This window comes from Callorhinchus milii, unplaced genomic scaffold (genome assembly GCF_018977255.1).
Source record: "Callorhinchus milii isolate IMCB2004 unplaced genomic scaffold, IMCB_Cmil_1.0 Scaffold14, whole genome shotgun sequence".
Taxonomy (NCBI): domain Eukaryota; kingdom Metazoa; phylum Chordata; class Chondrichthyes; order Chimaeriformes; family Callorhinchidae; genus Callorhinchus; species Callorhinchus milii.
In genome coordinates this window covers 16,997,422-17,021,935 of record NW_024704755.1, presented here as the reverse complement: position 1 = coordinate 17,021,935, position 24,514 = coordinate 16,997,422, and the positions used below count along the sequence as shown (strand labels likewise).

The 24,514-nt window shown below is 44.4% G+C and overlaps 1 protein-coding gene across 4 annotated transcripts in view; it reads right to left on the bottom strand.

The window, feature by feature from the left end:
• The window catches only part of st3gal2 (ST3 beta-galactoside alpha-2,3-sialyltransferase 2), a 116,217-nt gene that overhangs the window by 84,477 nt on the left and 7,226 nt on the right, over positions 1 to 24,514 (bottom strand). Inside the window, exon 1 of one of the 4 annotated variants that reach the window (XM_042340548.1) lies at positions 809 to 899. The exons of the other annotated variants lie outside the window; for them this stretch is intronic. The gene's annotated coding sequence lies outside the window, so the exon portion shown is untranslated. Of the gene's footprint in view, positions 1 to 808; positions 900 to 24,514 lie in introns of those variants that run through there. 4 annotated transcript variants of the gene reach the window in all.

The window sequence follows — 24,514 nt, the reverse complement described above, 5'->3', positions numbered from 1 at the left end:
AATTGAAAACACATAAGAATTAGGAGCAGTAGGCTATTCGGCCCCTCGAGCCTGCCCCGCCATTCAATAAAATCATGGCTGATCTTCTAACCTAACTCCATCTGCTCACATTATTCCCATATCCCTTAATCCCTCTATCCTTTAGAAATCTATCAATCTCAGTCTTGAATATGTTCAAGGACTGAGCATCTACAGCCTTCTGGGGTAGTGAATTCCATAAATTCATTACTCTCTGAGTGAAGAAGTGTTTCCTCAACTGTGTTCGAAAAGGCTGACCCTTAATCTTAAGACTGTGACCCTGAGTTATAGTTTCTCCTATCAGGGGAAACAGTCTCACACTGTCTACCCTGTCAAGCCCCATAAGAATCTTATATGTTTCTATAACATCACCCCTAATTCTTCTATATTCTAGAGAATATAGGCCTAGTTTACTCAACCTATCCTCACAGGTCACCCCCTCATCCCAGGAACCAACCTAGTGAATCTACGCTGCACCCCCTCTACGGCGAGTATGTCCTTTCTTAAATAAGGAGACCAAAACTGCACACAATAAAAACACTGTTGTCTAATTTTAACTTCAGGCACTTGGGTGTCATGGGGGAAGAATGGAAAGAGTTGTCGAAACAAACTGCATCAACCACAGCTTTTGATCAGCTTGAATCTGACCCCAACTCTGACTAACGATTTCCTACTAAAGGCAAGTATACAGTGCGCTCCAATTTGTTTGACTCAGACTGTTGACGTAGTGCTAGAGAGTTCAGTACTGAATTTCCAACCAGAGTTTCGACAGGTCAGTTCCAGGCCTTACCAGTCAGCCAGAGATCTTTCATCCCTGGAATGTTGCTGATTCGCCAATGGAGAATTACTTGGCACTTGTAGTGGGAATAATCATGTGAAGTGGAAAAGGCAGGATCAGCCTACCTCTGCACGCTACTGGAATCCAGACTTTTCAACTTGCCCTGTGATGCATAACAGAAAGTGTGAGCAAGTGGCACCCCTGAAAATACCAAATGTTCAGTATAAATTGTTTAATCTCCATTCGCTGTATCATGAAGAGGTTTTTAATCCCTTTCTCACTGACCAACTCATAAATTTTAATATGTTGACAATAGTTAACCTAGTTGTCCTGGGGATCTTCCAGTTGAATCAGCAGGTGATAGATTGCTGCAATAACGTCTAAATTACTTTTTAAAAAGAAAATTGATGGGGGAGAACAAAGCTATCCAAAAATAAAGGAATTATCCTTTTTGCTGTTGACTGACTTGTCAATCTCAGGTCACTTTCAAAAATTCAGAATCCATAATCTTACGTCTGAGTACTTAAGATTTATTGCTCAATAACTATACTAACAGTAACTATTAAATCATATAAATGTTATTGCAAATCAAAAGTTAAACTGATGAATGAAATAACTCATTTCTAATCAGGCAGTTGGAGCTCAATATATAGGAGCCAAGGCAGATTGAAGTCAGTTTTCTAAAGGACAGGTTGATCGTTACAGTCTGGGTTCCTCTTTTACCTTAAGGGGATTTTGAAGGGTAAGCATCAGGAGATACGCCTCACTTGTGTAAAGTAACAGCTTCTTCATCGGTGGTTGAATTTATTCAGCTCATTAATCTTTGGCCAGTTTGTCCATTTTTTTTACACAAAGAGTAAAGTGTGGAATATACTACAGGCACGACTGTAGGCAGGTTACCTTACCCCACAGGCTGTGGACATGCAGTAAGTAGGAATCCAGTTGTTAGTCGATTGGCAGATCACTTTTTACAAATGCACCAATATTATTATAATCACACAATTCACGTGATTATGGTGGGCCAGAATGCCCAGGTCTGCTTCAGGCTCCATCCACTCCAAACTGGTCCCCTTGTATCTGACAAAGACTATTGAGCATTATTCTATAATCAGCATTTTTCAGTCCACTGCAATAATAATCCTTGCATTTGATATAACACCTGATCACATCATTGAGACATCTCAAAGTGCTTCACTGAATATAATGTAAAGTGACTGTATTTTGTGGGCAAAATATCAGATCAGAATCCAAGCGAAACTCAGGGGTGCTGACGATTCAGAGACACATTGTTGTTGCCATCAGTTACAGTGTGAACTAGAACTGGCACTGGAGAGGTGACGTATACACAGCTTTGTTTCAGCAGCTGCTGTTACTGATTGTGAGATTGCTGCTGTACACGGAATGTAATGTAAAAGTGTAAGCGCTGATGGCTCAACTGGTGCTCCTGAGTTCCACCAACCCAAACGTACCGCGTTCATTCCCTGCTCTGTGCTGTGACTACAATTACTACTGAAGTGTAGCACCTTACAATACTAATCATCTTCCAACATGTTATAGTGAGTGCCCTATAGGGGAGGGTGACAATGCACTCACAATCTGAACTCTAGGTTTACTTCACTGCTTAACCCTCAGCATTTCTCTCTCTTTATCCTACAGTTAATAGTGAAGTGGTTTACCTTATTTGCTCAAGTAAATTAGGAAAACTTTACAGCAATGGACACACAAGGCAAGGCATTATTCAGAGTTAATGGCAGGTTTTCACAGTCTTGTGTAAATCATACTTTGCTGGACTGGTTCCCAGCTTGACACAATGCTAAACACAAAGCCATTTATTTATAGTTTTTGTCCATCTCGCCTCATTTAATTCACAAACCAATTGAATCATACCATGAATGCAGTACATTTTACATTTTAACTAATTTTACCCAACTTTCATTCGGGCTAATATCCAGATGCTTTATACACAGTGCTTAAACTATCAAATTAGTTGATCACCAAAACAGGAAGTGACTAGTTTGCTAGCTCTGTTGATTGCTATGTGAAACCAGCTGGCTCTGGAGCTGCATGTTGCAAGAACAGCCAGTGAGGACAGGATTTAGCTGTGTACTTCACTGTCAACAGCCTGCCAACACTCACGTCCAAGGTTCACAAGAGCAATGGCCGTTTGGCTGAGGTGCTGGAAGAACTGAAGAGAAGTTGTGAGGTCTGCAGGTGTGGGAGGGTGGGTACCACAGGCTCCAGATGAGGAAATTCAAGATGTACAAAGATCATCAGATCATTGACCCCCTTTAGGACCTTTATAGCCATCTTCAGACCCAAAGGCTCCTATAACAGCTATAGAATTGGCTTTCTTGGGACTCAGCCAAAGGATTGGATTAGGCAAGAGGCTATCACCAGACAGTGAACTGTTATTTTTCAACTGCTCCTTTGACTTCTACTGCTGTTCCACAATTTAACAGTAGGACTGGTAAGTTCTTCAGGATCAAGAGATCCTTGAGTTTCAAATCAGGCTCTGGTTACTCCACAGCAGTCACATGGCATTGGGGAAATGTGAAGGTTTCCATTTAAAGGATTAATTTGCATTCTCAGAGCACTTATTTTGAAATTGTCTTAAAGGATTCACAAATGCGTCTTTTGTACCCAGTACACCCCCAAATTTTCACACAAAATAGAGAGCACTGCAGCAGATGGTAAGGACATGAGCCTCCACCCACTTGGAAATGAGTTGAGATGAACCTAGATTCATTTCTTATGGACTTCTGACGCCAACCAACAGGATGATAATAAGTCAAAGCACCACAGAGTATATTTTAAAGTGAATTGACTGTATTTTGTGAGTGAAACGTGGTAGCCAATTGTGCACAGCAGTGTCCCACAAGCAGTTATGGATTGAGTGACCTTTTTTTTTGAGGGATTATTACTCCCAGAAAGTGATCCCCCAATCGACTAACAAGCAGATTCCTACTTACTGCTAGGTATTTATTTATAGTTTTTGTCCATCTCGCCTCATTTAATTCACAAACCAATTGAATCATACCATGAATGCAGTACATTTTACATTTTAACTAATTTTACCCAACTTTCATTCGGGCTAATATCCAGATGCTTTATACACAGTGCTTAAACTATCAAATTAGTTGATCACCAAAACAGGAAGTGACTAGTTTGCTAGCTCTGTTGATTGCTATGTGAAACCAGCTGGCTCTGGAGCTGCATGTTGCAAGAACAGCCAGTGAGGACAGGATTTAGATTTTCGGAGTCCTGTAGCTCAGTGGTTAGAGCACTCGCTTTGCAAGTGAGAGACCTGAGTTCAATCCCAGGCAGAGGGCGAAACCTTGGGCAAGTTTCCTTACTCCACACGCCTAATAATAATCCCTCCAAAACCAAAAACAATAATAAATTGGTCATTTTCAATCTACGACTGTTTGTGGGACATTGCTGTGCGCAATTGGCTGCCGCGTTCGCCCACAAATATACAGTCAATTCACTTTACAGTGTGTTCTGTGAAGCGCTTTGGGACGTCCTCCCGACGTGAAAAGCGCTATATCAAATGCAAGGATATTATTATTATTATTATTATTATTATTATAGGTAAACAGGCGTGTGGAGTAAGGAAACTTGCCTAAGGCTTCATTCACCCTGCTCGGGAATCGAACCCGGGTCCTCACGCTTGCGAGGCGAGTGCTCTAACCACTCTCCATCCTATCAGGTTTAGCTGGATTGAAACCTATTTCCCAGAGGTGACTGTTAGTGTCATTCAATCACTATCGTTTCATAATGGAGTAAAATGTGATCTTAATAGACATCATAACTATAATGGAAGCAGTGATAAGAGGAGGAGATCACCAACAACTTGTGGCTGATCAATCCACTCATCCATCAGCAAAGACCAATTAATGTCAAATTATAAAGGTCTCACATGAGATATAAGTGTCAAGGGAGAAGCAAATGGGAAGTATGACGGGAAAATGGCTTGATAAATGGACTGGCAGCCACTGGTATTCACCCTGGAAGTCTTGATTTGACTCAGCTCAACAGTGTGCTGTGAAAGATAATGGATAATGGTTTTCAAACGGTCTGGTGAAGATGAAAAAGGCTTAGTTCAATAAGTATTGCAGCTACTATGACTGGGTCAGCTCCTGGTTCCACCACTCTGTACAGGTCCTGATGCCAATCTCCAATAGATCCTCGGTAATACTAACATCAGCACAACAGGCAGGGCGAAACCTTGGGCAAGTTTCCTTACTCCACACAGAGCCTAATAATAATCCCTCCAAAACCCAAAAACAATAATAAATTGTTCATTTTCAATCTAACGACTGTTTGTGGGACATTGCTGTGCGCAATTGGCTGCCGCGTTCGCCCACAAATATACAGTCAATTCACTTTACAGTGTGTTCTGTGAAGCGCTTTGGGACGTCCTCCCGACGTGAAAAGCGCTATACCAAATGCAAGGATTATTATTATTATTAACAGTTCCTTGAAAACAGAAAACCCAAAGCAACAACAACAACAACAAGATTTCATTTATAGAGCGCCTTTCACGTCGGGAGGACGTGCAAAGGCGCTGGACAGTTGGGTCAGGACCCGAGCAGGGCGAAAATGGTCAGGGTGAGGAGGGGGTAGAGAGTCAGAGGGGAGCTGAAGGCTCGGTCAAAGAGAAAGGTTTTGAGACCGGCCTTGAAGGAGGAAAGGGAGAAGGCGGCGAAGGCACTGGGGGATAGAGTTCCAGAGCCTCGGGGCTGAGAGGCTGAAGGCCCGACCACCGATGGTAGGGCGGTTGGGGCGGGGGACGTGGAGCAGACCGGAGCCAGAGGAACGGAGGGTACGGGCAGGTAAGTAGGGGATAGTAGGTCGGAGAGGTAGGAGGGAGCAAGGCCGTGAATGGCCTTGTAGGTGAGGATGAGGATCTTGAATTCGATCTTCTGGGGGATGGGGAGCCAGTGGAGGCGAGCGAGGGCGAGGGCGAGGGCGGGAGTGATGTGCTGCGGGACAGTACACGAGCTGCAGAGTTCTGGATGACCTGCAGTGTGGAGGGAGGGCCGGGAAGGCCGACGAGGAGAGAGTTCCCATATTCCAGCCTTGAGGTGACAAAGGCGTGGACCAGAGTTTCAGCCGCGTGAGGGGTGAGGTAGTGCCGTAGTCTGGCGATGTTCCGGAGGTGATGGAAGGCAGTGCCAGTTGTGGCGCGGATATGAGGAAGAAAGGACAGCTCAGGGTCGAACAGAACCCCGAGGTTCCTGATGGCTTTGAGAGGTGGAGAGTGCAGCCTTGGAGTCTAGTTTGAGAGGCCTTCTGGATTCTCAGTGATCCATACCAATGCCTCTGTAAGATTCTGTAATTAATGTGTTAAATAATATCTCAAATTATATTTGCAATGTCTATATATTTGAGATATATGATCAATCTCATATGATGGGGAGCTGGTTGTGACTAGCTTCACAGAAGAAACAAAAGACTTTATAAACAACAAACTGTTTTCATTCCTTATCGGTGATTTTCTCATGGAAAAATGGTCTGCAGCTGGAGAGAGTTATTTTGTATTTTTTTTACAAAGGAACCATATTGCAAGACAGTAGGTGAAAGGTCACCTAACGAACTGTATAAACGGAGATCAATTCAGAAGAGAATCAGAAGAATTGAAGGAGAGGGATTGAATTAGAAGTGCCATTAACAGAATTGGACGTGCCATGATACCTGGATACTTTCGAGTGATCAAATTGAACATACAATAATACCTGGATATTTTTGAGTGATCGAACTGAGAAACGTACAACAATATTTGGATACCTTTGGATGTGTGTGTATATATATAATATATTTGAGAAATATGATCAATCTCATATGATGGGGAGCACATAATATATATGGATTAAAAATGGACATCATATTGGGCATTTCTACTTCATCTCTTCAGCAACATTTGGTTAGGTCAATTAAATCGTTAACATATGAACTATGCATTATGAAGTAAGTAAGTAAGTAAGTAAGTAAGTAAGTAAGTAAGTAAGTAAGTAAGTAAGTAAGTAAGTAAGTAAGTAAGTAAGTAAGTAAGTAAGTAAGTAAGTAAGTAAGTAAGTAAGTAAGTAAGTAAGTAAGTAAGTAAGTAAGTCTTTTAATTACTTAATTATTACTAATCTGAATTAATAAACATCCTTTTTTTACAACATTTGTGTCAGTCCTTACTTTACCGCAGGGCCACAAATTTATATTAACCCTTACACTTCCAAACCATCAGGATACAATCCTACATTTCCATAAATGAGAAAAACACTCTCCAGTGCACTACATTGTGTCCCACTGAGAGCTAAATAAATACACTTGATATAACATCTTTCACATTGGTTGGGCACTTCAGAGTGTTTCACAGAACATACTGCAAAGTGTAGTGACTGCGTGTTTTGAAGTTGAATGCAGGAGACAATTTGCTCACAGTTACCATTGATCTCTTTCTGTGACTCTCCGTTCAAGAGAGCTACAGGAGGTGAATTGTCTCTGCAATAACCCTCTGGTATTCTGTCATAGAATCCCACGGGGGTAAAGGCAGCCAAAACTTCACTTCTACTTTTGGGGAATTATAAACAGGGCCCTTGGGGCACTATCTATTGACATCCATTGAAACCATCTGTGTTAGTGATAGATCCCAGGGCTCAGTCATGGTCTCCTGTGCTTTGGATATAATCAGAACAACAACTTGCATTTAATAATAATAATCCTTGCATTTGATATAGCGCTTTTCACGTCGGGAGAACATCCCAAAGCACTTCACAGAACACACTATAAAGTGAATTGACTGTATATTTGTGGGCGAACACGGCAGCCAATTGCGCACAGCAAAGTCCCACAGACAGCCGTAGATTGAAAGTGACCAATTTATTATTGTTTTGTTTTGGAGGGATTATTATTAGACTCTGCGTGGAGTAAGGAAACTTGCCCAAGGTTTCGCCCTCTGCCTGGAATTGAACTCAGGTCTCTCGCTTGCAAAGCGAGTGCTCTAACCACTGAGCTACAGGACTCCACACCCCTCAAGCAGGGTAGTGTCCTGGAGCACCTGAGTGGCGGAGCACAACGCTGAGACGGTGGGGGAAGAGGGAAGTGACCATTCAAAAGGAAGGTTTTCAGGCGCCACTTGAAGATGAGGAAGATAGGGTGATGTTCCAGAATTTCGGGGCAGAGTTACAGCATGACATCCACAAGTACTTATCACCCAATTTCAAGACATCTTAAAGTGGTTTCCTCAGGGTTTAACTGCCTGTTCATCCTGCACTTCAGAAGCAAACATTTCATTAGTACTCTATTTTTAATAAAGTGCCAATATTGCAGGAACCTCTGGAACATGCTCCTGAGTGAAACACTATAATGAAAAATAAAAATAATCCTTGTATTTGATATAGCGCTTCTCATGTCCCCTACATGTCTCAAAGCGCTTCACAGAATATACTGTAATCGACTGTTGGCGAAATTTCAAGCATTCTGTCCATATCTCCCTCAACACATAACTAACAACAACAAAATTACACTTGTAAAGCGCCTTTCACGTTGGGAGGATGTCCCAAGGCGCTGGACAGAGTTGCGGACCTGAGCTGAGGGTCCGGGTGGGGAAGAGTGGAGGGCGGGGGGGGGGGGGGGGGGGGGGGAGAGCAGGGAGATCGAAAGCACGGTCGAAGATGAGGTTCTTGAGGTGGGTCTTGAAGGTGGCGAGGGAGGGAGCGAGACGGAGGGACTGCAAGATGGAATTCCAGAGGGTGGATGCAGAGTGGCGGAAGGCCCGCCCGCCAATAGTGGGGGACGTCAAGCAGGCTGGAGCCCACTGAGCAGAGGGAGCAAACAGGGTGGTAGGGCTTCGGAGGTCGGACATGTAGGGGGGCAAGACAGTGGAGAGCTTTGAAGGTGAGGACCGGGATCTTGAACTGTATCCTCTGTGTGATGGGAAGCCAGTGGAGTTGAGCAGGGATGGAGGTGATAGGGTCATGGAGGTTGGTCCGGGAGAGGACACGGGCTGCAAAGTTCTGGATGATCTGCAGCCTGTGGAGGGAGGAGTTGGGTAGGCCGACAAGCAGTAAGTTTGCATAGTCGAGCCTTGATTGGAGTCCTGTAGCTCAGTGGTTAGAGCACTCGCTTTGCAAGTGAGAGACCTGAGTTCAATTCCAGGCAGAGGGCGAAACCTTGGGCAAGTTTCCTTACTCCACACAGAGCCTAATAATAATCCCTCCAAAACCAAAAAAAAAAAAAATTGGTCATTTTCAATCTACGACTGTTTGTGGGACATTGCTGTGCGCAATTGGCTGCCGCGTTCGCCCACAAATATACAGTCAATTCACGTTGCAGTGTGTTCTGTGAAGCGCTTTGGGACGTCCTCCCAACGTGAAAAGCGCTATATCAAATGCAAGGATTATTATTATTGATGTAATGAAGCCGTGTAGGAGGGTTTCAGCGGCCCTCCCTGTCGGAGCCGGGCGATGTTGCGGAAGTGGGGGAAGGCAGAGCGGGTCATGGCGCAGACTTCCAAACCACAAAGGCAAGAAATCCTAACCATAAGTCAGCGATTTATGTAACAGACCTGATGTAAGATTTTGTTGAAGGTTTTGTTTGCGAACAACACTGAGGCCACAAAGCCAAAAACACTGCACAAGACAACATCAAAATCAACAGCAGGGTAACTTCTGGAGAAAACAGATAACTGAAGACAGCTGACACAACTGAAGAGATCAGCAGAATGTCAAATGTTATTTACCCACAGGAAAGAGATGATGCAACTTACATGATTTCATTTTTTTTAAAAATACTAAACACTGTAAATCTAAAAGAAAGTAATGGAACATAACAGAGGGTGATAAAGGATTTGTACAGTCTTGGCAGATTTGCCCAGAGACTCCTTCGTTAAACTACCTTCAAATTCTTTCAAAAGTCAGAGCAAGAGCTGAGACCGAAGAAAGACCAATTTGGTGAATCTTGAGGCCTGAGCTAGAGAGAGAAAGACCCAAGGCAGGCACCAAGCCAAAGTTGGGGGCAGAAGGCAAGATTCTACCTGGCAATAATTTATTTGTTTATTTATTTTACAGACTAATTAGGTACTTACTGAGTGAGCCCTATGACATATTTGGGTGGTATTTACAATGGCTCATAAATTTCAAGAGTGCTTAACAGCGCAATAAATCCTTTACACCAGTGCAGTTAAAACATCAAATTGAGGCATTCCCTGGAAGAAGGGTTCAATAGTCCAATTCCCAAATATTTGCATTGCGTATCCACATGGAATTTATACGTCACAAGACTTTATTTATATTGCATAAAGATAGCATTAGAAAAGGAAAAACTTCACCCAAAGAACTGTAAGAAAAAGATTGTAACTGTAAGAAAAAGAAAAAGATGATTATCCAGATCCTCTCGGAAGAAATACATTTTTGTGCGGGAGGCACAAATGATTGTACCAGCCGACTAATGGGCCGAGATCTATTCCTAGAAATCAAAAGGCCCTCCTTAAATTATATATTATTATTATTAAAACCTCCTTTAAGAATACTGGCAACTGTTTGCTTTGTAACTCACCCCTTCCCCCCAATCCCCCCGTGTGTGCCCGTGCAGTCCCTCTGCAGCCCCTCTGAAATCTGGCTCACCCCAAGCAACATCTTCCCCCTCACGGAGGCCACACCACCCGGCTACATATCCCACCACATCCCTCGTCCCAACCGCCGTGGCGGTGGTGGAGCCCTTATCTCAAGGACACCACTTGCCCTATCCCCCTACTCCTCTGGCTCTTTCCCCTCTTTTGAGCACCTCACCCTCTCCCACCCCTTCCATCTCTCACTCAAAATCCTCCTCCTCTACCGGCCCCCTAAAACCTCTCCCACCTTCATCTCCGATATTTCTACCCTACTTATATCTCTTTGCCTCTGCTCTGATCGCCTCATCATCCTGGGCGACATCAACCTGCATTTCACCCCCTCCTGCTCCATCTCCTCGGACTTCTCCTCCCTCCTCTCCTCGCTCAACCTCTCCCTCCACATCAACTCCGCCACTCACGTTCATGGCCACCCACTCGATTTGGTGATCACCCGGGGCCTCAGTGTCTCAGATGTCACCATAAGGCCATCTCAGATCACCACTTCATCTCCTTCACCACGTCCATCCCCCTCTCTACCTCCACCAGACCCACCACTATCTTCTACTGCCCCTGGAAGAAGTTACCCCCACAATCCCTAACCGCTGCCTTGGAGTCCTCTGAGCTCCTCTCCCTCTGGCCTTCATCCCTCACTGACTCCTCTTCTGCTCTCACCCTCCTCCACAACACCCTCTCCTCCTCGACACTCTTGCTCCCATCACCTCCCGTACTGTCTCTTATTCTCGCTCCTCCCCCTGATTCACCACCCACCTCCGCTCACTGAAGAGCCAGGTGTGGGCCATTGAACACACCTGCCTCAAATCTGGCCTAACGGTCCACCGGCAAATCTGGCTGGACCTCCTCAAAATCTACCGCTCCACTCTAGCCTCGGCCAAGTCGTCCTTCTACTCCAGGATAATCCTGGAGGAGAAGAACGACACCAGGCTTCTGTTCTCTACCACATCCCGACTCCTCCGTCGCCCCCGCCACCCCGCGCAGGTCATCTCCTCCAACCTTCACTGCGAGGAGATGCTCGATTTCCTTGAATTCAAAATCAAGGGAATCCGTTCCCCGGTCACTACCCTCCAACTTCCAACCACCCCCCACCCCTTCCCTCCGACACTCCGACTCCCACCCAACCCCCACCCCTTCCCTCCCACACTCCGACTCCTACCCATCCTCCCCTACACACCTTCGAACCCGTTTCCCCACCCTCTGTCACCAACCTCATCCTGTCCCTGAAACCCACCACCTGCTCCCTTGACCCCATCCCCACTCCACTCCTTATCTCCCAGCTCCACCTCCTTGCCCCACTTCTCACAGACACCATCAACCTGTCCCGCTCCTCTGGCTCTGTTCCCATTCCCCTCCAGGCTGCCACCATCACTCCCATACTGAACCCTCCCTTGATGCGTCGCAGCTATCAAGCTACCGGCCCATCTCCAACCTCCCCTTTTCCTCCAGCCCCCGCAATGTCTCGTGCGGTGTCCCTCAGGGCTCTGTCCTCGGTCCCCTCCTCTTCACCCTCTATATGCTCCCCCTGTGGTGACATCATCCGCAGACATGGGGTTAACTTCCACATGTATGCGGATGACACGCAACTCTACCTTTCCTCCTCTACCCTCAACTCCACGACCCCCGATGTCCTGACAGCTGTCTGTCCGACATCGAGTCCTGGACGAGAGACAACTTTCTTCAGCTCAACGTGTGCAAAACTGAGGCCCTCCTGATTGGCTCACGTCAGCGCCTCCGCACCTCAGGCGCTGACAGCATCAGCTCCGCACTCTCCACCTCTCAAAGCCATCAGGAACCTCGGCGTTCTGTTCGACCCTGAGCTGTCCTTTCTCCCTCATATCTGCGCCACAACTGGCACCGCCTTCCACCACCTCCGGAACATCGCCAGACTACGGCATTACCTCACCCCTCACGCGGCTGAAACTCTGGTCCACGCCTTTATCCCCTCAAGACTGGACTATGGGAACTCTCTCCTCGCCGGCCTTCCCGGCCCTCCCTCCACACTGCAGGTCATTCAGAACTCTGCAGCTCATGTACTGTCCCGCACCACATCACTCCCACCCTCGCCCTCACCCTCGCTCACCTCCACTGGCTCCCCATCCCCCAGAGGATCAAATTCAAAATCCTCACCTACAAGGCCATTCACGGCCTCGCTCCCTCCTACCTCTCCGACCTACTATCCCCCTACCTACCTGCCCGTACCCTCCGTTCCTCTGGCTCCGGTCTGCTCCACATCCCCCGCCCCAACCGCCCTACCATCGGTAGTCGGGCCTTCAGCCTCTCAGCCCCAAGGCTCTGGAACTCCATTCCCAAGTGCCTTCACCACATCCTTCCTTTCCTCCTTCAAGGCCGGTCTCAAGACCTTTCTCTTTGACCGTGCCTTCAGCTCTCCTCTCGACTCTCTACCCCCTCCTCGCTCCCTCCCTTCCCTTCCCTCACCCTGACCATTTCCCCCTGCTCGGGTCCTGACCCAACTGTCCAGTGCGGTAGAAGATGGTGGTGGGTCTGGTGGAGGTAGGGAGGGGGGTGGAGGTGGTGAAGGAGATGAAATGTTGATCGGAGACAGCCTTGTCGGTGATAGTGACATCCGAGACACTGAGGCCCAGGGTGATCACCAAGTCGAGTGGGTGGGGGAGTTGATGTGGAGGGAGAGGTTGAGTGAAGAGAGCAGGGAAGAGAAGTCTGAGGAGATGGAGCAGGAGGGGGTGAAGTGCAGGTTGAAGTCGCCCAGGATGATGAGGCGATCAGAGCAGAGCAGAGAGATGTAAGAAGTGTCGAAATATCGGAGATGAAGGTGAGACAGGCTGGCCTTGTGACATTCTTCCCTCACCCTCTGGAACTCCATGCCCGAGTCCCTTCACCTCACCCCCACCCTTGCCTCCTTTAAGACCCATCTCAAGATGCTCCTCTTTGACCGTGCTTTCAATCACTCCACTTCCCCGCCAGCCCCCCTCATCCTCCTCAATCCCATCCACCAGCTCGGGTCCGAAACTCTGACTGTCCAACACCTTTTGGGTCACTGCTGTGCACAATTGGCTGCCGCATTTCGCCCACAAAACACAGTCATTCATTCCACTTTACAATATATCCTGTGAAGCACTTTGAGACGTCTCAATGATGTGATTAGGCCCTATATCAAATGCAAGGATTATTATTATTATAACAATAACTTACATTTATAAAACACCTTGCAGGCAGGGAAATGTCTCAAAGTATTTACATCCCAACATATTACTTAAGCCCACAACCTTCTGACCTAGAGGCTACTCGATCTAGAAAAATGCTACTTAGCCAAGCTGTCACTGGATAACATCTTGACTAACATAGAAACCTGGAAACACATTTTTATTGTTATATTTTACTTTTAAGTCAACAGCATTCAATTCATACTCCTGTCCTGTGTGTTCTAAGATTTGGAGAAATGGTACGTAGCAGGTATTCACTTATATTAATTACACTGAGGTAGAATAATCTAAAAAATGTGTTATTTTAATAAATATCATGTCTTGGGTGTGGCACCTCCACTGGAACTATCTGCTCTTATCACTTTCCGCAGCTCTTACTCCATGTTCTTATACAGTCAATTCACTTCATAGTATATTCTGTGAAGCCCTTTAGGATATCTCAATAAAGTGACAAGACGCTATATCAAATGCAAAGATTATTATTATTACGTTTGTGCTGTAGCTCTAAAACTGCTGTTATCTGTTCTAATTTCATTCTGCTGCATTTAACAATGAATTAATGATACACAGTGCCACATTCCAGGCTGGCGAGGTGATATGTTAGACAGCTCTGCTGGTTTTCTTTCATTGCAGGAGCCAGACTGAAAACTAAACTGCACCAAGACATGCAATTAATTCCAGAAAGTGAGGTCAGCAAAAGCAAGACAATTGTATTTCAATGTGACCTTTCATGAAATCTCTCACCAGAGTAAGAACAATAGGCCCATGCTGCTAAATAAAAGATGGTGCTACAATAGATTAAAAAGACCCTCCATTAAATTAGAAATGTTATGTACGCTGACATTCGGCTGCTTTTGCTGACAGACAGACCCATGATGTCTAGATGTTGGGTTTGTAGGTGTCATTAATCCTTGCGTGACATATCTATTATAAATAAACATTATTATTGGCATCATTCCAGATTCCTTCCAGTGGCATCATTGATTGAAAATACACACGCGAGGTGCTAAATTCTGAACATGCATACAACCCTTGCAATTATACCAGTATTAATCAAAAAGTTACCAAACATTACCTTATAATAAAAATCCTTGCATTTAATTATAGCCCCTTATCACATTGGCGAGACATCTTAAAGTGCTTCACGGATATACTGTAAATTTGTAAATTGTCTCACCACATCATGCTGCTCTGAGACTATATAATTAGGTCTCCCGAGCTCAAAAGGGGGAAGGGAGGAGAAGCAGATTCATTTGAAACTCAGCCACTTGTCTTTTATTTTATTGGAATTTCTGTTCTCGTACGTCAATGAGACTCACTCACTACTCCCACAAAGCCAAACAACAAGTAGGTCCGGATTAATTCTGCTAGTAATTTTATGCGACAAACTTCTAAGGAAACGAACATTATTTGCTCAAGTCATGTGCATTGATTTATTTTTCACCAGTTCAGCAATCAATATTAACAAAGAAAAACTGTTCAGGCAGGTCAGCAGAGCTGTGGAATTACAGACATACCCGCCAGAAATAGGCCCTTCAGCCTAACTAACCTGCGCCTCCATCCACTGTTAATCCCCTCTCCTATTCCCTTCTCCTTCTGCCTCCCTGATGTTCACAAACAAAATATAGTTGCTCCACTTTATAGTGAATCCTGTGAAGTGCTTTAAAACATCCTCCTGATGGGAAAGGCACTGAACTAAAACGTAAGAAGTAATATCAACATTATTATGATGCATCAAGTTTCTTCTTAAATATATTGATGGTTTCCATTTCAGCTTCCTCCAGTGAGATCCATACCCTGCAAAAGGAATTAATCTCCCTCACCGCAATCATCTCATTGAAGGCATCTCATAATTCTTTTTTGCCATCTTATTCTTTTTTTAAATCTTTTTGCTAAATTTGCTTTGCTTCTGTGGAGTCTTGTAGCTCAGTGGTTAGAGCACTTGCATCAGAGAGCTAGGTTCTATTCCCGGCAGGGCGAAACGCTGGGCAAGTTTCCTTACCGCATAAGTTTCTGTTTACCTGGAAGTAAGTAGGAACCTGGTTGTTAGTCGATTGGCGGATCGCTTTTCCCTAAAAAACAATAATAATAATAATAATCCTTGCATTTGATATAGCGCTTTTTCACGTCGGGAGGACATCCCAAAGCGCTTCACAGAATACACTGTAAAGTGAATTGACTGTATATTTGTGGGCGAACGCGGCAGCCAATTGCGCACAGCAATGTCCCACAAACAGTCGTAGATTGAAAATGACCAATTTATTATTGATTTTGGTTTTGGAGGGATTATTATTAGGCTCTGTGTGGAGTAAGGAAACTTGCCCAAGGTTTCGCCCTCTGCCTGGAATTGAACTCAGATCTCTCACTTGCAAAGCGAGTACTCTAACCACTGAGCTACAGGACTCCAATAATAATTTGGTCACTCAATCTATGACTGTTTGTGGGACACTGCTGTGCGCAATTGGCTGACGCGTTTCACCCACAAATACAGTCAATTCATTTTACAGTATATTCTGTGAAGCGCTTTGAGACATCTGGAAAATGTGAAACACGCTATATCAAATGCAAGGATTATTATTATATTTTCTTCTCTTGAATTTTCACTTGTCTTTCATTGGATTCAGTTTTATCCTCACTTCCTTATTCATCCATGGCATCTCATCATTAGTCCATTTGCCTTAGTTCCTCAATAGAATAGATTTCTCCTGAATCTTTTCTGTCTTGGGTTTAAATACCTTCTGTTGTTGTTCAACCTTTTTATCTGCCAGTTTTTTTTTAACTCAAGCTTACCTTGGCTAGTTCATTCCTCAACCACTGTAGTTAGCTTTTTTCCAGTACTTTAGACTTAATCTATCATCTCTTTAAAACACAATGCTATGATCACTACCTCCAGGTGTTCTCTTACCTTTAAATCCCTCACCTGCACTGGCTCATTGCCCATAGCTAGCTGAGCATGGTTATTGGGAGTTTCTAAATGCTGGCACTAACCAGGGAGAAATCGAAGGCTATGAGATACAGGACACAATTGGTCAATTTCGCTTGTGGCTTAAAGTTGTAATGCCTGAAGATAAGGATGACACTCAATGAGCTGAAGGAGTTATTTGTGGGAATCCCCACTTGCTGTATGTCGTAAACTCCCAACAAATGGGAGAAATTAATGAATGTGCAGACTTCTTAGAGGAAGATTCTGAATATGAAGAGCCAATGTGGGGGGGAGGGACCTCTGCAGATACAAGAGTTGACAACGGTGGAGGAGATCATATTCCCCTCGTGGCAGGACTTTCAGATTCTCGCCCCCAACTTCTAGAACTCCCCCTCTCCCCAGCGAGACACCTGGGTTCAATTCCAGGCAGGGTGAAACCTTGGGCAAGTTTTCTTACTCCACACGCCTAATAATAATGCCTCCAATTGGTCATTTTCAATCCACAACTGTTTGTGGGACACTGCTGCGCACAATTGGCTGCCGCATTTTGTCCACAAATATACGGTCAATTCACTTTACAGTGTATTCTGTGACGTCTAGAAGACGTGAAAAGCGCTAAATCAAATGCAAGGATTATTATTCTTATCCTATCTCTTTCCATCTTCAAGTCCTGCCTCAAAACATACCTCTTCAACCACATCTATGGTCACCACCCATTTCTTTCCTCTTACCCCCTCCTTTAACCGGTGTCTGACCACAGCACTATAAAGTACTCCGAGACTTTATCCAAGATGAAGGGAGCTATATTATAAATGCAAGTTATTTCATATTCTGCATAAGGATTCTTATCCTTATTAAAATATTTCATCATCGCCTTCTATTTAATCCTGAAAACTTTAACCTCTTTCACTCCCTCTTTCAGAGTCGGAGAAGATATCAAGGATTTTTTTTGTTTTATTTCAGTTTTTCAGACAAAAGATATTTCTAGCACAGTCAAAGTGCTCATTGGGAACAGACAGACATGGAGGATAAGTAAACCTATTGTTCTGCATTGTTGTATATTTTGATCTACTTAAGGTCATTTGCAGCTTATCCTGTACACAAGAGTTGACTGTATAAGAGACACTAACTTTAGTGTACCAATTTTTATTGAGTTATTTAAAACCAACACTTATAGGATCGATCTCCCGTCTATGCTCAGTTAGCTGGGAAAACACAACAACAGGGATTCTGACTCATTGCAGCTGTCTCCACTGGATCAATTTAAAATGACAAGGAATGGACAGAGGAGATTGGGCACCTGAACTACAAAAACTTCACGTCAAACAACAAACTGGATTGAACTGCCTTCATTTCTATTTAAATTATACCTAGATTTTTTAAAACTATAATAGTAAGAAATATTAGGTTCAATGACATGTTTTCTTAAAAATTGTGAAACTTTCATAAAGTTGTTTATTGTCGAATGGGACTTAAAACACTGCAGCTAGTGCTGATTAATATGCATTAAGTTGATGTTGTCAGAGATCATGCAGAGCTATCTTTCTGTCATATTTTCAGGTTCTTAAGTTCTCTGATGGAAAAATAATCCAATGTCTGGAACAAATATAGCTTCTGTCTCACCAGATGACATAACATGACTCGAAACTGTTAATAAACTGCCATTTGAATGTACAGTATATGTAAATTGGGTCAACTGAGCCAGGCTGACATCCTTCACTTAATCTTCTTTTCTATTCATCCTGCAATAGAGTCAGTTGATTAGAAGACACTGATCTTTATCTTCAATAAGCTTTACAATTATACCCATCCCATATTGAGAACAATCAGAATTAATAATAAAACTATAATTAACTACTCAAAAGCACACCAGTTACAACTTTCAGGATTGTGGAAGCTGCTTTAAGAAACACGCAAACAACAGATTTTTTTCAAACTCTTAAAAATCAAGTTTAGTGGAATACAACTACATTACATTTGTATAATACCTTTCACATTGGGAGGACGTCCCAAGGTGCTGGAAACTGTACACTAACTAGTCAAGAGAAGAACCAACTTAAGAAATAAAATGCTACAAGATATTTATGGTTAGCAACTTTACAGAGGATACAAACCTTGTGTCATCTGGCACAAGTAGGATTTTCCTAGTTGGACAAGCTTGTCAGACACTGCTTGAATGCTATGTGATTATCTGGTTAAACCCCAAGAGTTCCCCAAAACAAACAAGCACCTTATATTTGCAGATTTAGGGGACGTCGGATGAAAACACAAAACAAAATTCCAAATCACTCTACACAAGTGATTCTGGGGATAAATGTAGGAATTGTGTAAACAGCACAAAATTGGCACATTGAGCTCTCCTTATCTCCACTCTTCTCACACAAAAGCAGAGCCTTTTCCTTCTCCCCATCAAACTTATTATTATTTCTATCAATACTTTATTTGATTCTCTTTTTGAGAGGAAATTCTCTGGTTGAAATTCTCTTTTTGGAGAATGAAAATTGAGCATGAATTAACACGAGGTAGTGAGGCAAAGACTTGGAAAGAGCTTGCATAGTTTGGGGGCAAAGAATAAACCTAATTCATCACACATAGTATAATCCTCAGTGCATCAGGAACACATGATCAAAACATCTTTGGGAGTTTAAAAGGAGAAACTTTCTCATTTCTTTTAAACAGCTTATCTGTGGTTTATAGATTAGCCCTTAACCAGATCCGTCAGCGGTGTCATAATAATGTCCGCTTTACCTGCATCCCCAGTGTTCAGGGTCAGGCTAGTGGCTGCTTAAGTGGAGCGCTTGTTTGCTTTGTGCTGGTGCCAGCTGCCAGTCTGTTTATGCTCCAGCTTCCAGAGAGGCTGTTTTCAGAGAAAAGATAAGAAATTGACATTGAAAAATGTCAGCATCCTCAATTAAATGTTCCAGTTAATTTCTGCATTATTGGTATGGTGTAAATGCAGCAGTGGGAAGCAAACTCAATAGCAGAGGGTATGGTCTCAAACAAACACCCACAGCTCACGCTACACAGCACAGGCACAAGTGAGGACCTTGGAGCAGGAGTGCAGAACAGAATAATGCTCTCTGGAATATTTTTGATTCTATCTTTACGAGAGAAGGCCAGCACATTTAAAACATGTATTCTTCTTCTCTGCTTTTATGTCTTGTGTTCCATGTATTGATCAGTAACTCGTGAAAGATTGCTAGCAAGTTTTATGACTTTCTGATAATAATCCCTTGCTGAACGAGCTCCAACTATAAGCATTTTATGTAGAAACAATGCAGCACCGAAGCAGCCAAGAAAGCCTACACATTTGGCAGCACAAATATAAATAGAACTGAATGAATTATAAAACACAATACTTGATGAAATGGAATCAACTGTACTTTTTAATGAACAGTTTAGAAAACAAATTCCTTCAGCTTTAACAGTGCTACTCTAACATAAAATGTAGGAACAGGAGTAGGCCATTCGGTCTTTCGAGCCTGCCCTGCCATTCACATGGCTGATCTTCTAATCCCTTTTGCAATAAGAAATCTATCTATCTCAGTCTTGAATATGTGCAAGGACTGAGCGTCAACAGCCCTTTGGGGTAGTGAGTTCCATGCATTCACCACGCTTTGAGTGAAGAAGTTCTTCCTCAACTCAGTGCGAAAGGGCTGCCTCTGGTTTTAAGGTTGTGACCCCTGGTTTTAGTTTCTCCAACCAGGGGAAACAATCTCCCACTATCTACTCTATCATGCCCTTTGATGATCTTATAGGTTTCTATAAGATCCCCTCAACTCTATATTCTAGAGAATATAGACCCAAATTGGTCAGCCTATCCTCGTAACTCATCCCCACCTTCTGTCACCAAACTCATCCTGTCCTTGAAAGCTACCGGCCCATCTCCAACCTCCCCTTCCTGACCAAGGTCCTGGAACGAGTTGTCGCCTCCCAGCTGCGCTCTTTCCTCTCCACCCACTCACTTTTCGAACCCCTCCAGCATAGCACAGAAAGCGCCCTGGTCAAGGTCACCAATGACATCTTGACCATCTGCGACCAGGGATCCCTCTGCCCTCGTCCTCGACCTATCGGCCGCATTTGATACGGTCGAACACTATCCTCCTCCAACGCTTGTTCTCCCACTTCAACCTTCAAGGCCCTGTCCTTGAGTGGTTTAGGTCCTACCTCTCCCACCGTCTTCATTTTGTCTCTGCAAACAGCTTTTCCTCCACCCCCCGCACAGTCTCGTGCGGTGTCCCTCAGGGCTCTGTCCTCGGTCCCCTCCTCTTCACCCTCTATATGCTCCCCCTGTGGTGACATCATCCGCAGACATGGGGTTATAATAATAATAATCCTTGCATTTGATATAGCGCTTTTCACGTCAGGAGGACGTCCCAAAGCTCTTCACAGAATATACTGTAAAGTGAATTGACTGTATATTTGTGGGCGAACGCGGCAGCCAATTGCACACAGCAATGTCCCACAAACAGTCGTAGATTGAAAATGACCAATTTATTATTGTTTTTGGTTTTGGAGGGATTATTATTAGGCTCTGTGTGGAGTAAGGAAACTTGCCCAAGGTTTCGCCCTCTGCCTGGGATTGAACTCAGGTCTCTCACTTGCAAATCGAGTGCTCTAACCACTGAGCTACAGGACTCCACGAATGTTAACTTCCACATGTATGCGGATGACACCCAACTCTACCTTTCCTCCTCTACCCTCAACTCCACGACCCCCGATGTCCTGACAGCTGTCTGTCCAACATCGAGTCCTGGACGAGAGACAACTTTCTTCAGCTCAATGTGCGCAAAACTAAGGCCCTCCTGATTGGCTCACGTCAGCGCCTCCGCACCTCAGGCGCTGACACCATCAGCTCCAAGGCCGCACTCTCCACCTCTCAAAGCCATCAGGAACCTCGGGGTTCTGTTCGACCCTGAGCTGTCCTTTCTTCCTCATATCCGCGCCACAACTGGCACTGCCTTCCATCACCTCCGGAATATCTCCAGACTACGGCACTACCTCACCCCTCACGCGGCTGAAACTCTGGTCCACACCTTTATCACCTCAAGGCTGGAATATGGGAACTCTCTCCTCGCCGGCCTTCCCGGCCCTCCCTCCACACTGCAGGTCATTCAGAACTCTGCAGCTCGTGTACTGTCCCGCACCAGGCTTCGCGACCACATCACTCCCACCCTCGCTCGCCTCCACTGGCTCCCCATCCCCCAGAGAATCGAATTCAAGATCTTCATCCTCACCTACAAGGCCATTCACGGCCTCGCTCCCTCCTACCTCTCCGACCTACTATCCTCCAACTTACCCGCCCGTACCCTCCGTTCCTCTGGCTCCGGTCTGCTCCACATCCCCCGCCCCAACCGCCCTACCATCGGTGGCCGGGCCTTCAGCCTCTCAGCCTCGAGGCTCTGGAACTCCATCCCCCAGTGCCTTCGCCGCTTCCTCCCTTTCCTCCTTCAAGGCCGGTCTCAAGACCTTTCTCTTTGACCGTGCCTTCAGCTCCCCTCTCGACTCTCTACCGCCTCCTCGCTTCCTCCCTTCCCTCCCCTCACCCTGACCATTTCCCCCCTGCTCGGGTCCTGACCCAACTGCCCAGCGCCTTGGGACGTCCTCCCGACGTGAAAGGCGCTCTATAAATGCAATCTTGTTGTTGTTGTTGTTCATCCCTGGTACTAACCCAGTAAATCTACGCTACACCCCCTCCAAGGCAAGTACATCCTTCCTTAAATGAGGAGACCAAAATTGGACACAGTATTCCAGGTGTGGTCTCACCAGTGCCCCATACAGTTGCAGCAAGACTTCCCTACTCTTATACTCTAATCCTTTCATAATGAATGCTAACATACCGTTCGCCTTCTTAATTGCTGCTGCACCTTCAGACTAACTTTCTGTGATTGGTGTACAAGGACACCCAAGTCCCTCTGGACACTAACACATTCCAATCTCTCCCCTTCTAAAAAATAACCTGCTCTACTGTTTTTGCTCCCTTGGTGTATGACTTCACACTTCCCTACATTATACTTCATCGGCCACCTACCTGCCCAATCACCTAACCTATCTATGTCTCGCTGCATTTTTTTTAATGTCATCCTCTGTGTTGACACTTCCTCCTAGTTTTGTGTCATCCGCGAATTTAGATATATTAACTTCGATGTCCTCATCAAGATCGCTGATGTAGATGGTAAATAGCTGAGGCCCAAGGACTGATCCTTATGGCACTCCACTAGTCACATCTTCTTCAGTGAGAAGCACAGCCCCCCACCTCATGCTGTAGAATTCACCCTCTTCCAGGCTTCTCTAAAGCCAGTGAGGAATATTATGGTATGGCCTCTATGGTGGGCTGATCTCACAGCCTGGCCTGGTGCTAATATGAATTAATGTTTCTTGCAACTCATTCTCCTAACCCTGACACACTCAGACCCCCTTACGTTCCCTCACCACCACCCACACACGCAGACTACCCTTACGACCCACACGCAGGAGTTAAAATTAATATCATGTTTCACTGATTTCTTTCAAACCGTGTCTTTCAAACACGCAAGCAAAGCAATCCCCATAACTGCCGGACATATTCTTAATATTACTCGTATGCTTTACCATCCATCAGAACAAATCTACTAAATATTTTCGAAAGAAAGGATGATCATAATTTGTAATGGTTTGATGATGAGAATGTTTCTTTTGAGGAACAATCTTGCTATAAAATATGCAGCTACCTGTAAATGGAGGTTTGAACTCTCTAATAACACAGAGAAGCACAGCTGCTCGTGGGTTCAAGTATGAGAAAATAATCCCTTATCCCAATTAGACACCATCTCCTCCAGATGCTCCTCCAACGACTGATACAAAGAAAACAGTTTCATAGTAGGCTGAACCGCTGCTTTGTCCAGCTACAATCCAACCCATAACTGCTTTAGTCATCTTCACTGCACCCCATGCAATGATCTAAAGGAACTAATGCGGTCATCAAATGTTTGCCCCGTACACAAGTTAAGATAAATAGGCCTCATGGATCTGTGTATCCTTTTCTCTGTGGACAAGTTGGTGTTTTTTTTAAATGCACGACTAATCTTCCACAACAATCCAGTAGGTAACAGTAGGCAAGATATGGTTTCTCTCCCCCTCCTCCCCAAACCAAGTGATTGGGGCGAGGTTTCTTCCTATTCAGCTTCTGTTAATCCTGCCAGTTAAAGCCCCAGTCGTCCTTGCTGAACAAACTGCAGGGGGCTTCCATGCAGTGCTCTCTATGTGGTTAAACTCTCTAAAGCTGGTTAAACTCTAACAGTACTCCAACATACACTCTGCAGTCTCCAAGATTAGGCTCTCACCAATAATAATCCTTGCATTTGATATAGTGCCTTAAAAAAAGTGGGACGAATGTAGAATTATTGTTATTATTATTTATTATTGTTTATCCCACATGATTACTTATACTGTATTTCTAAGAAAAAGAAGTTTATGAAGTTTTAATTTTCATGTGTTTATTACGTTGAATGTGTAATTCTGTGTGTGTAAAGGCTTCAGTGGGAATGGTTAAATGATTGTCTTTGCCATTCAGGCCTAAACATGGTGTTGAATAGGAGGGTGTTACAGCATTTTTGATTGATAGGAATTTTTTCTAGATTTCTGTAGAAATTTCCAGGCTAACTTTTTTTTAAGAAATGAACTTGGGTATGTAAAAAATGGATAATGCTTAGTATTTTAGAGAATTCGACCACAGTTTCACGAAACGGAAACCGGTTGATAACAAATGTAAAAATGATTACTTATTATTAACATTCCACACAATGGTTCAGAGTGGTGCAGTAACTATAATCTGGGAGGGCGCAAATGGGATCTGTTTGGAGTTGAACTGGCTCTCATTTGGCTCCTGTCGATCCTGAATGCCAAAGCCGTAATTAGTAGATTGGTCCTACTAATTCTGGACAAGCTGCGAGAGATTTGCCAGGCAGTGCTTTCATCTGTAAGGTCTGTAGGGTTTAAGGGTTTAACTGGTTAAA